The 14,108-nt window shown below is 38.2% G+C and overlaps 1 pseudogene; it reads right to left on the reverse strand.

The window, feature by feature from the left end:
- Positions 1–6,265: 6,265 nt before the first annotated feature.
- Positions 6,266–8,160, reverse strand: LOC721006 (large ribosomal subunit protein eL6-like; annotated as a pseudogene).
- Between the last annotated feature and the right edge of the window lie 5,948 nt (positions 8,161–14,108).

Genomic DNA, 14,108 nt, shown 5'->3' on the forward strand with positions numbered 1-14,108 from the left:
TCACCACCATTCTATTCACCAACTCCAATTAATTTTTTAAGTTCCCACATATGAGTGAGACCATGGAATATTTATCTTTCTGTGCCTGGCTTATTTCACTTAACATAATGTTTTCCAGTTCCATCCATGTTGCCGCAAATGACTGGATTTCATTCTTTTTGTGGCTGAATAGTATTCTATTGTGTATGCATACCATATTTTCTTTATCCTTTCATCTGTTGATAGGCACTTACGTTGATTCAATATCTAGACTATTGTGAATAGGACTACAATAAACATGGAAGTGCAGACATTTCTTTAATATGCTGATTTTCTTTCTTTTGGGTATCTACCTAGCAATGGGGTTGCTGGATCATATGGTAGTTCTATCTTTAGTTTTTTGAGGAATCTACATACTGTTTTCCAGAGTGGCTATACTAATTTACATTCCTATCAACAGTGTATGCACTTACTCAGTTTTCTTATCCTTCAGCGGATGTTTCTGAGCCTCACCTCTTGAATGAATAAGTTTCATCATGCCCACCTCTCCTACATGTAGAACTCATAGAAAAAGACAAAGTATCTCAAAGATGCTAACAGTGAACCTTAGGCCTTCTAAAAGATCTCCACATTGGAGTGGAAAACACAGACACAACTTTTTCTCTGCCTTAGTTTTCATTTCCTCATAACATGGAAATAATTCCATCTGTAGCTGTACCTAGAATAGAAAAAATTACAGTGCCCTGTTGCTTGTGGCCTAATTAAAGTAGACTAAGAAAAGAGAAGTAAGCATCAATGCAAGCTGAAACCTGAAATTCAACAGTCCAAAGGTCACACAATGGCACATACTAACAATAAGCAACCAAGTGCTTGTATAATCTGTGTCACAGTAATGATTGTAACCAAGTGGTGAGAATGAAAAAAATCTGCTTAGGACAAGTCTCAGAATTGGCATTCTGTCTTTGGAAGCTATTTAATAACTGACCTCTCTCTGGGTAGCAGAGGGGACCTTCCTCTTTCCTTTTGTCTTGGGCTCTGCTTCCCCTCCAGTCCTTTCATCCTCTTGACTGTCACCTCCCTAATAGCCACACTGGCTGGTTTCCTATGAACCAAAGCTTCCAAATGTCCTTCAGTGCTGGAGAATAAAGCATTTGACACAGACACACATTGTTTCTGTTTCCCGGGCTGCTAATGATAAAAGTTGCCATCTTGATGTCCTCAAAGAGAAACTGAAACTATCTGCCAGTAGGATTTGTGTTTGTCTTTCAGACAATACAGTTTTTCTCCCTGCATTGTTCATCAACTCTTGAGTGTGTTTTCTCTGCAAGAAAAATATTTTCTAGAACTGAAAGTTGTCAGCTTGTTCTGATTTCTATTACCACATATTAATTTGCAAGTTCTACAACTTCATATAAACGAAATTATGCAAAATGTAGTCTCTGTGTCTGGTATCTTTCCCTGAGCATGTCTGTGAGACTTATTCATATTACTGTTTGTATCAGTAATTCCTTTTTATCACTAAGTATTATTCTATTGTATGAATATACCACAGTTTGCTTATCTGATCTGTAGATAGATATTTCATTTATTTCCAATTTGGGGTTATTAAAGATGAAATTGTTGTAAACATTCTTATACATGGCTTTTTGTGGACATATGTTTTCGTTTATCTTAAGCAAATACGTGGAAGTAGAAATTTTGGGTCACAGAGTGGGTGTACGTTTAACTTTATAGGAAACTGACAAATGGATTTCCAAAGTGAATATATTATTTTACACTCACATCAGCAATGGGACTTCCGGTTGCTCCACATCCTCACCAACTTTTTTTTTCCCGAAAGTCTTTAAAATTCTAGCTATTCCAGTGGCGTTTTATAGCATTTTAAAGTTTTCTGATTGTCCACATCAGTAAGAATGCTAGATTCAATTCTTATATTTTTTTTTGTTGGCCGGTAAGCAAAACTAGAAAAGGTACAAATTTTTCTTTAAAATTGCACTAAAAACACTAACCATAAAAAAGATTGATAAATTGAACTTCACTAAAATTAAGAACTCCTGTTCATCAAAAGATACTTTTCCGGTAGTAAAAAGGCAAGCCACAAATGGAGAAACATTTTTAGATCTACCAAAAAATGGCTCATATCCAGAATATATAAAGAACCCCTACAAACAAATATAAAAAAGACAAATAGCCAAATTTAGAAGCAGGCAATAGATTTGAACAGGCACTTTACAAATAGAATATCCATATGGTCCATTAGTTCATAAAAAGGTGTACAACTTATTTAAATCTCAGGAAAAGTCAAACTTAAATCACAATAAGATATTACTGTACATTGAATAGAAGGTCCAAAATTAATAAGATTGATAATACCAAGTGATGGCAAGGATGTGAAGCAATTGAACCTTTCATATGCATTATTAGTAGGAATGTAAATTGGCAAAGCCACTTTAAAACACTGATGGTAACTACTTAAGCTAAATAAGCATCTACTTAAGATAAACATGACCTAGCTATTAACTCCTAGGAAATAACCAAGAAAAATGAATGCATATGTGTTCCAAAGACATATACGAACTTGCCCATAGTAGCCTTATTCATAATAACTTAAACTGAAAACAACATTAATGCCTGTCGATAGGAGAAAGAGATATCAATTGTCATATATTCATATAATAGAAAAATACACAACAATAAAAGTGAACCACAAAAAACATACAGTGACATGGATAGCTCTCACAGACTTGATGAGTGAAAGAAGCCAGACCCAAAATGACATAGACTATATAATTTCCTTTGTACAAAATTCATGCACAAGCAAAGTTAATTAATATTGCTTAGCTGTCAGAATACTTTTTATCTCTAAAAAGAGGGTATTGGGCCGGGCACGGTGGATCACACCTGTAATTCCAGCACTTTGGGAGGCCAAGGTGGGTGGATCACCTGAGGTCAGGAGTTTGAGACCAGCCTGGCCAACATAGTGAAACCCCACCTCTACTAAAAATACAAAAAGAAAGTAGCCGGGCATGGTGGTGGACACCGGTAATCCCAGCTACTCAGGAGGCTGAGGCAGGAGAATTGCTTGAACCTGGGAGGCGGAGGTTGCAGTGAGCCGAGATCACACCACCATATTCCAACCTGGGCAACAAAGTGAGACTCCATCTCAAATAAATAAATAAATAAATAAATAAATAAAGGGGGTATTGACTGGAAAGGGACATGAAGCAGCCTTCCAGAGTACTGGAAATGTTCTATATTTTGATCTGAGTCATAAAAATTTATCAAGTTATATATGTATAATTAGTGCACTTTATTGAATACTTAAATACTTTTTTAAACTAGCAAAGATTAAAGTAGATATATTGAGAATTTAAAATCAGGCAATAAGGAATTAGTCCCTTAAAATACGTAACCCTCAGAATGCTTAAGTGCTATAATTCTCCCCTCAAAATAGTAATTATTTGCTTTCTAAATTGGGATGGAAAATATTCTGAATGGATGCTGTCTAGTTTGTAAACCATTGCCCAGAGACCTGGTTCTTAGGATCTTTTCAAGATGGCTTATTATCTCTGATATGTCATGACCTCATTTGGAAGGATTAGAAGCTCTTCAATGCCATTAACATTTTAATATTGGATTATAGCCTTCAAATTAACTCATATTTTTTCTGGTCACTTGGTTTCACCAATATAAATTTGGAGAAAATTACATTATAAACCATGCTTATGAGCTATAACCCTAATATTGAGATGCCAAGCCTGCAAGAAAATGGTAACATATTCAAGCATCCTGGACAGAAAATATGGTTTGCAGCACCATGGTATGATGTTCATCCAGGTTTACGTTCGTGTGTGTGTGTGTGTGTGTGTGTGTGTGTGTGTGTTTCTGTAGTCTGGCTTACTTTCCTTTTATAACCAATGTTTTGCAATTTAAAAAATATTTTTGTTCCTGTTGTCTTAGATCTAAATAGGAGCAAAAACAATATTTAAAACTTTACTCAATTTTTTTAGATATCATTTCCCACACTTTCCCTTATGTTACATTAATGCCAATACAAAAGAAACACACTGATTGGAGGGTGAAGCAGTAGGGGGAAGAAGCAAGAACAAAAATCTTATTGGAATAGCAAGAAGCCCTTTCGAGGGACTAAAATGACAACAAAGAGATTATGATTTATAAATTATAATACTACTCATATTTAGCAACTCAACCATAGTATCAACACGAAACTGTATAAGTTTCATTTTTCCATAGAGGAAAGACTAAGGGCAAAATAAACTACATGAATAATGAAATTTCAAAATACCTTTATAAGAATGTAAATTTTCCTTTTTTGTCACTATGACGGCCAATTCTGCTCATATTAGAGTGTTCACTCAAGTTTACCATGTAAATCCTTCCTTTGGAGTACATGTGACAGTAAGCAAAGCAGTTTCTGAACATACTTGATAAGTTCTTACTGTATTGGGTAATGTAAGGTCTAGTGATGAAATATTTATTTGGTAGGAACAATTCTTCCTCCATTTGATAAATATGTTCTTCTTTGACTTCTGAGAGTGAACCTATAGCACTTTTTTCCTGGGGATTCCTGACTGAGGAAGACAGTGCTGATATGACTGGCTGGGGTGCAAATTTAAAATGGCAAATTTTATTCCACAGGAATCACATCCATGTCCCAGGCTTTCCAGATGGGCTAGCCAGCTGTGCACAATAGGTCCCAATTTTGGTTACTCTGCTATGGACATGCTGAGTGAACCCTCACATATCTGGTGTAATGCATAAAAGTGAGGCTGCCGCAACTCAGCAGGAGAGAAAAATTGACTTGGTCAATCACTGATTTTAAACAGGTGGGTTAAATATTTATTTGCAAAAATGTCCAAAAGTGGGGTATTTACAGGGAACAAAAAACCTTGTATCACAGTACCTCAAAAGAAAAAAAATCCGTGTATCACAGAACATCCCTCAAAGCTACAAAAAGAATGTGACAACTAATCGAGGGAAGGTTCCTCCCTAGGCAGGCCTTCACCATTTATTGTGAAATGATTAAGTTTGATTTTAGAACATGTTTTGCTTTTAGCAAATTTTTAAATTGCTTTAATTCTTTGCCTTGATTGCTTTGGTGACAGATTCTCAAGACATACTTGAAAGAACATTCGTTGAGGACATTGTGGGACATTGGAGTATAGTGACATGTTACATATTGTCCAAAACCAAGTGGTTTTTTAAAGTTTTTAATAATATTTTTTATACTATACATTGTTCAGCTTACAAATGGAGAAATTTGTATTAATTATCTGAGATGCCCAAAGGGAACATTTTGTTAGATGAAGCTATGATCTGGATATGGTTTGTTTGTCCCCACTAAATCTCATGTTGAAATTTAGCCTCCAGTTTGATGGTATTGGGAGGTAGTGCCTAGTGGGAGGCGTTTGGATCACGAGGGTATTTTCCTCATGCATAGATTAATGCCCTCCCTTGGGACTGAGTGATTTCTCACTCCATCAGCTCCTGAGAGACCTGGTTGTTAAAAGAGCCTGGCACCTTTCCCCTCTCTCTCTCTCTTGCTTCCTCTCTCACCATGTGGTCTCTGCACATGCTGGCTCCTCTTTGCCTTTTGCCATGAAAGGAAGCTTCCTGAAGCCCTCAACAGATGGAAATGCTCAATCATGAACTTTCCAACCAGCAGAATTGTGAGCTAGTAAACCTTTTTTCTTCCTAAATTTCCTAGCCTCAGGTATTCCTTGATAGTAATACAAAATGAACTAAGGCAGATGGGAATGTTACACTAAAGTACAAAGCAGAAATACACTTCCATCCACAGTTTCATGGGTACACAGACTATCACTTTTATATTTTTTGTACTTTAACTTAATTTCTGACTCCAAATACCCATTTCAACAGGCTAACGGATTACTAAGCCTCTGTACTTCCTGTGGTGCCCCACCTTCTCGTCAATGTTGTATCAAAATGTTGACTAGAGGCAGGGGTGAGGAGGGCTTAGAATGACCATCTGATTTTCAGTCATGGCCCATGAAGGCTTCTGCTGAGTCATCGCCTATCTCTAACAACATCTCCACTGGGACAAGGACATAGTTTGCTACTTTCAACTGTAAAATGAACCACTGAGCCAATCAGGTGTATGTGGCTTAATTTCCAAACTGACTCTGGTATAGCATTACATGACAGATAGCAGACCTGAGGGAAATAAAAATATTTTACCCATATATATATGTAACTATATATATATATATATAGTTATCGATTATTTAAGTTCTCCTTAAGAAATTTAGAACACCAACTTGTGAGGATAAATTCCATTCATCAGGGCAAATACAGATTGCAGGTAGCCCTGGAGCTGAGGAATAGCTTTGATTTTTGGTAAACTTTGTGAGTCCACAGCTTTCTGATTGATCTTGCACTGCTCTGTTATCTTGTATTTCTCTTTTTCTGTGTCAAAGATCTCACTTTTCCTGATGTCAGGTGAACCCCACCCCCGATATTCAATGTGGGTTCTTTTCTATTTCCCTAAGTGTTGGCTGGTCTGAGAAATAAAGGGAAAGAGTACAAAAGAGATAAATTTTAAAGCTGGGTGTCCGGGGGAGACATCACAAGTCAGCAGGTTCCGTGATACTCCCTGAGCCATAAAACCAGCAAGTTTTTATTAGTGATTTTCAAAAGGGGAGGGAGTGTACGAATAGGGTGGGGGCCACAGAGATCACATGCTTCACAAGGTAATAAAATATCACAAAGCAAATGGAGGCAGGGCGAGATCACAGGACCACAGGATGGGGCGAAATTAAAATTGCTAATGAAGTTTCGGGCACGCATTGTCACTGATAACATCTTATCAGGAAACAGGGTTTGAGAGCAGACAACTCATCTGACCAAAATTTATTAGGCGGAAATTTCCTCTTCCTAATAAGCCTGGGAGCGCTACGGGAGACCAGGGCTTATTTCATCCCTTTGTCTTTGACAGTAAAAGACAGCCATCCCCAAAGCAGCCATTTTAGAGGCCTCCCCTCAGGGACGCCTTCTCTTTCTCAGGGATATTCCTTGCTGAGAAAAAGAATTCAGCGATATTTCACCATTTGCTTTTGAAAGAAGAGAAATATGGCTCTGTTCCACCCGGCTCACAGGCAGTCAGAGTTTAAAGTTATCTCCCTTGCTCCCTGAACATTGCTGTCATCCTGTTCTTTTTTCAAGATGCCCGGATTTCATATTGTTCAAGCACACATGCTCTACAGACAATCTGTGCAGTTAATGCAATCATCACAGGGTCCTGAGGTGACATATATCCTCCTCAGCTTACGAAGATGACGGGATTAAGAGATTAAAGACAGGCATAGGAAATCACAAGGGTATTGATTGGGTAAGTGATAAGTGTCCATGAAATCTTCACAATTTATGTTCAGAGATTGCAGTAAAGACAGGCGTAAGAAATTATAAAAGTATTAATTTGGGGAACTAATAAATGTCCATGAAATTGTCACAATTTATGTTCTTCTGCCATGGCTTCAGCTGGTCCCTCCGTTCAGGGTCCCTGACTTCCCACAACAATCAGGGCAAATACAGATCACAGGTAGCCCTAGAGCTGAGGAATAGCTTTGATTTTTGGTAAACTTTGTGAGTCCCCAGCTTTCTGATTGATCTTGCGCTGCTCTGTTATCTAACATTTCTCTTTTTCTGTGTCAAAGATCTCATTTTCCTGCTGTCTGGGCCTCCACAGCTGTAAATGTCAGCAAGATGTTTAGGAATTTTTACATTGCTGATATGAATTTTGGTTGAGGTGGCAATGACAAATTTCTGGTGTGTTCTTCATAGAGGAATTCGATTGAGGACCAGAGGTCTAGTCACAAGTAACAAACCACTACCCAGCTGCTTCAGGAAAACCACTGTCTTGCCTCTATGGCATCCAGTGAAGATGATTAGAACAGTCCAGCGGGGAATGCTGGCTCATAGTTTTCTCCCATGCTGACTGAAGCCATGGCTCAACAGCTTTTGAGGCACATCTTCAGTAGGATAATATCTAGTCATTTTGAGAAGTTTAAGCACCCGGGTACCACCATTCTTGTCACTACCAACTGATTTTGTAACACTTGCAAGAACCTTCTCCTTTTTCTTTTCAACCTTGGATTTAGCAGCTGAGTACTTCCGCTTGTACATGGCCTTTCTGGAATACATAGCAGATCGGGAATATCTGCCAATTCTTCTGTCAAGGACAGGATTGCAGCTGCAATGGCACTTCCCCTTCTTGGCATTTTAGCCTTGAGGTAACTACCCTTTTCACCTTGCCACCAGCATCAGCCTTCTTGGCTTCGGGTTTCTTGTCTTTAGTATCTGGCTTCTCAACTTTTTCACCTCCATCTTGCAAGATGAGAAATAGCCAAAATATATTTTTGACATATTTTGAAATGACCTTGCAAATCTGTCTTTTATGGGAGAAATTTGCTTCTGTAGAGAATCTCCATTAATACAACCAGGTCTTTCCTGGATCTAGGAGAGATGAACTGAGAGTCTGATGCCTTTAAGGACTGGAAAGAAACATTTACCATCTATTTTCTCTAAGGGCTGCTACCTATGAGGCTTCATTTACTTAAAAAGGGTCTTGCCCCCCAAACTCCCTCATCTTAACTCAAGCATTCCTTTCTACTGACTTCAAGTCTTTAGATAATAGCTTAACTCTCAACCAGCTGTCAACTAAAGAATACATAAAACCTACCTATGACTTATAAGCCCGCACTTAGAGATGTCCTGCCTTTTGGGGCCAAATTGATATATACCTTCCATGTATTGATTTATATATTTGCCTGTAACTTCTGCCTCCCTAAAATGTACAAAACTAAACTGTAACATGACTGCTGTAGGTGCACTTTCTCAGGACCTCTTGAGACTGTGTTCCCTGGGCCATGATCACTCATATTGGCTCAGAATAAACCTGTTTAAAATATTTTGCAGAGTTTGTTTTCTCTGTTAACAATACAAATTTATTAACATACACGTGGACACAGGAGTCCAGCAAATATGAGGCAAAAAGGGCCAGATGGTTGAGGCTTAATTATTCTCTTCATAGGGGAGAGTGAAGTGGGGTGCTGTAGGCAATTTTAGAAAGGTAGTTCATGACTTTTAGGGAAAATAAATGGGCCTGGGATACAGACATTATCTTTTAAATTATTTCCTTAGGAAACTAAATGGGAAGCTATGGGAAGGTGATGGGTGGAACTGTACTGTGAACAAAGACTGTCTTCTTATGTAGATAAAGTCTCCCAGGTAATCTCTCAAAACTGCCCTCAGAAGCACAGATGAAAAGTCTATCCAGGTGTGGTGATGACTTTTAGTCTCTTCTCTTCTCCAATGATTAATCATTCCTGGTTATTTGACAAGATTCCCAAGGAAGGGTTCCTAAGACATTTGCATTTCTTTTAAAAAATAAATATCCTTAGTCAGATAAGGAAATACCAGAGTTTCTCCCTGCACTTGGGAGACGGAGGAGAGCCTTCCAATTTCTTTTAATTCTAAGTGCTCAGCATGTCTGTTGCGGGAAGTCAGGGACCTCGAACGGAGGGACCGGCTGAAGCCACAGCAGAAGAACACAAATTATGAAGATTTCATGGACATTTATTAGTTCCCCAAATTAATACTTTTATAATTTCTTATGCCTGTATTTACTGCAATCTCTGAACATAAATTGTGAAGATTTCATGGATGCTTATCACTTTCCCAATCAATACCCTTGTGATTTCCTATGCCTGTCTTTACTTTCATCTCTTAATTCTGTCATCTTCTTCGTAAGCTGAGGAGGATGAATGTCGCCTCAGGACCCTGTGATGATTGTGTCAACTGCACAGATTGTTTGTAGAACATGTGTGTTTGAACAATATGAAATCTGGGCATTTTGAAAAAAGAACAGGATAACAGCAATGTTCAGGGAACACCAGAGATAAGACTTCTGGCCGCCGGTGAGCCGGACAGAACAGAGCCATATTTCTCCTCTTTCAAAAGCAAATAGGAGAAATATCGCTGAATTCTTTTTCTCAGCAAGGAACATCCCTGAGAAAGAGAATGTGCCCTGAGGGTAGGCCTATAAATGGCCCCCTTAGAAGTGTGCGGTCTTTTATGGTTGAAGCCGAAAGGATGAAATAAGCCCTGGTCTCCTGTAGCGCTCCCAGGCTTATTAGGACAAGGAAAATACCCACCTAATAAATTTTGGTCAGATAGGTTGTCTATTCTCAAACCCTGTTTCCTCATAAGATGTTATCAATGACAATGCGTGCCTGAAACTTCATTAGCAATTTTAATTTCACCCCATCTGGTGGTCCTGTGATCTCACCCAGCCTCCACTTGCTTTGTGATATTTTACTACCCTGTGAAGTATGTGATCTCTGTGACCCACATGCTATTCATGCACTCCCTCCCCTTTTGAAAATCGCTAATAAAAACTTGCTGGTTTTATGGCTCGGGGAACATCATGGATCCTGCCGACATGTGATGTCTCCCTGGACACCCAGCTTTAAATTTCTCTCTCTTGTCCTCTTTCCCTTTATTTCTCAAACCAGCCAAGACACCTGGGAAATAGAAAAGAACCCACTTAACCATCAGGAGAGGGTTCTCCTAGTAATGCCAAACCACCATACTTTTGGGGTATTATTCTTTGTGCCCCAACAGTAGTAAGAGGATATATTTGAATGTGGTTGAAGAATGGTAGTAGAACTTTGGACATTTGATCAATAGATACCCATGACTACCACAGTGGGAGATCTTGCTGTGAAATGTAAATCCCACATATTTGAGGACTACAAGTAGAACTTTTGGCGAGAAATGATTATTTCTAATTTCTCTTGATATATCTTAGCTCCATAACAGGTTCTAACTTACAATAGAGAAGAGAGGGGATACTCAATAATACTTTGTTAGTTGACTAATTAAGGTATAAAGGTCTTTAAATCTTATATTAAAACATGGACTCCAGTCATGGCTCTGCCACTAACTAGCTACATGATGTTGGGCAAGCCACTTAGTTTTACTTGGCCTCAGTTTTCTCAACTGTAAAATAAAGAGACTGGATTTAAAAATACTCAACCCTCTTTGGGCTCCCAAAGCATGTAATTGATTACAGCCCAACTAAGGAATCAAGTTGCAAAAGATTTTCTGGAAGAAATGAATCCTCAGGAGATGTTAAAAAGAAAATAAATATCAATAAGCAAGGATAACAAAAGAATCATTGAATCTTCATTTAATTACAAGGGTAGCACATCAATGAAATTACATTGTAAGCTAGAAATTCTGTTTTCAACAAAAGTAGGGAAATATAAAGCCAGATTGATTCCTAATTGGAGAGAAGACCTGTGTGTGTGTGTGTGTGTGTGTGTGTATCTAAAGGCATTCTCCATTCTCACTTCGGAACAAAGTAAGTATGTCCTCAATGACCTGGATTTTCTACTGTGACCTCTCCTCTAAACTGGGAAGTCAACAGGGACTTAGCAAAAGTTTTAATTTAGCTGAAATCATTCAGAACATTTGAAATCAATTGAAACCTTCTCCCTGGATGTAATTCAGATAATTCTCTGCCCACCATACTTCAGAGTACGGTAAAGGTGAGGAGAGGTCAAAAAGTCATAGTTTCCAAATTCATCAATAGAACAAATCACTCAAGACATTTGAATTAATTTTTCTTGTTGTTTAGATTCCTGTCTTTATTATAGAGTCTAGAACACAGATCATAGACTTATACTCAACCCTAGATTTTTATCTTGTTGTACACTATTTTTTTAAATCAATAATAAAGAAGAAAAAGGCTATAAATGGAATTGGAAGAATTTTGAGCTCATCAGAAGTGGTCCTGGGATTTGTTCCTTCATGTGTAAGATATTCAAAACACTAGAGGATGGGTGTACAATAACTTACAGTGAGCCTGTATTGACCTTCCATATCTCCCAAAAAGCCTGACATGAAAAGATGACATAGAACATTAAGATTGTCTTTCTAAGTAATTTACCCTGGGAGATATGGAATACATTAGTTATTGAAAGGATGCATATCGGAAATGTCAGATTATAGGATTCAGGTCATGATGGACCATGGCAAATTAAAATAGCAAGAAAGTAGAAACTGAGTAAGTAAAAGACATGTGTTAAGGAGAAGTCAGACAGAAGGCAGAGGAGAATGGAGTAGATTTCCAGAGCAATGCAAAAATGCCATGAGAAAGGCCTCCTCAGATATAATGAAAGAAGTGAATTCCTAGAATCACCTTTTACCTGCCATTTCAGTTCAAACCACCTGGATCCTAACTATAGATGAGCACTTTCCTTGTGGTAACTTGAGAAAGACCTTATTCTTTGAGGCCAAAATGCTTAGCTAACATAATGAAAAATGTTTAATACCCTATGGCATTTATGTCCAACAATTCAATCCCAGAGATAGGACAAACTTATTAACATCTTGTGAACACCAATGGCAATTCAGTCCAACTCCCCATTTTGCAAATGGGAGAACTGAGGGCAAAACAGTAAAATAATATAACCAGTATCATGCTGGTAATCACTGTCACTTGACTGAAATATAAGTCTTCTTTGGTGGCTGTTTCTAAAATTGCTCCTAGTGATCTCTTCTTCCTACTATTCACGCCTTCATGTAATCCCCCCTCCTTAAGTGTGGGCTGGACCTAGTGACTTGCTCCTAATGAGTAGAACATGGCAAAAGTGATACAATGTCACTTCAGTGACTAGGTTGCCAAAGACTGTGACTTCCATCTTGCTTGCACTCTCTCTTTGGTTCTTCTTGCTTGCTCACTTTGATGAAGCCAGTTGCCATGTTGTGAGCTGCCCTATGGAAAAGCTCATGTGGCAAGAAACTGAGGGCTGCCTCTGGTCAACAGCCAGAGAGAAACTGAAGCCCTCAGTCCAACAGCCCATGAAGAACTGAATCCTGTCAACAACCATGTGAGTGAAATTATAAGCCATCAAGCCTTGAGATGACTATAGTCCCCGTCAGTACCTTGTTTGTGACCCACTGAGAAACCCTTAGTCAGAAGACTCAACTAAGCCTTGCCCGTGTTCCTGATCCATAGACTGTGAGATAATTAATATTTCTGTATAAAGCTGCTAAGATTTTGGGATAATTTGCTAGGCAGCAAAAGACAAATAATACACACCCAATGCCTAGACCAGTGCTTTTTGCTCAACAGCGGATTCCTGCAGATTCAGTAGTATCCATGTTCACCTCTATTTAGATGGAAACTGTGCCTGTGATTAACCTTTGATCCCAATACCAGGTGTTTTCACTGCTGACCTTGGCAAGGAAACAATATTAAAATGACATTGGAGCAAGTAAAGCTTGGGTGTGAGATTAAAACAAATAGAAACAAACAGTTGCTATCTCTAAAGTGAACGCCAGTTTCTGTGATCTGGAAGCACAGACACGAATTATCTACAGCTGCCCCTTAAACATTTCATCAGTAAATGCACAGCAACAATCTTGTTCCTGGTGATGTTCACAGTGAAAACAAACACTCTTGATTGATTTTTTTCCCTCCAATAGAATGAGTTACCCATGTTCTTTGTCAGTGTGGGCAAACATGCGTGCATATGTATATGAGGAAAGTGCATATCTTTCTCATTCGTTCACTATAAAGAGTTATGGAAATCTAAGATTTGCATTCAGTTTTTAAAGACTTTGATAGCTAGTCACAGAGTATAAATTAAGATAATGAAAATTTCTCATGGAGAATAATTTTATCATTTTTATTCATCCATTTACTCATTAATTTATTCACTTACTTATTCAGCAAATACTTACGATGAATCTACTATGTATCAGGTAATGTTCAAAGTCCAGGAGACCAAACAATGAATAAGATAAATTCCCTGACATCAGGGATCTTGTGGTCTAGAGGGGAAAGTAGACAAGAAACAGACTCTTTCTGCTACAAACCTGTAACACATGACCAAAGTAACCATTGAGTCTTTAGATTTCTATAACTTTCCTAAATTTAAACAATCTTACTGAAATTTTACAGACCGTTAGTTTTTATCTTTCTAGATGAAATTCTGGATCATACCACATAAGTCATTTTTGTAACCATGTAGCCATTCTATCAAAACTAACCTGAGGGGCCCATGTTTGTGGCAGCACTG

Source organism: Macaca mulatta, chromosome X (genome assembly GCF_049350105.2).
Source record: "Macaca mulatta isolate MMU2019108-1 chromosome X, T2T-MMU8v2.0, whole genome shotgun sequence".
Classification (NCBI taxonomy): Eukaryota; Metazoa; Chordata; class Mammalia; order Primates; family Cercopithecidae; genus Macaca; species Macaca mulatta.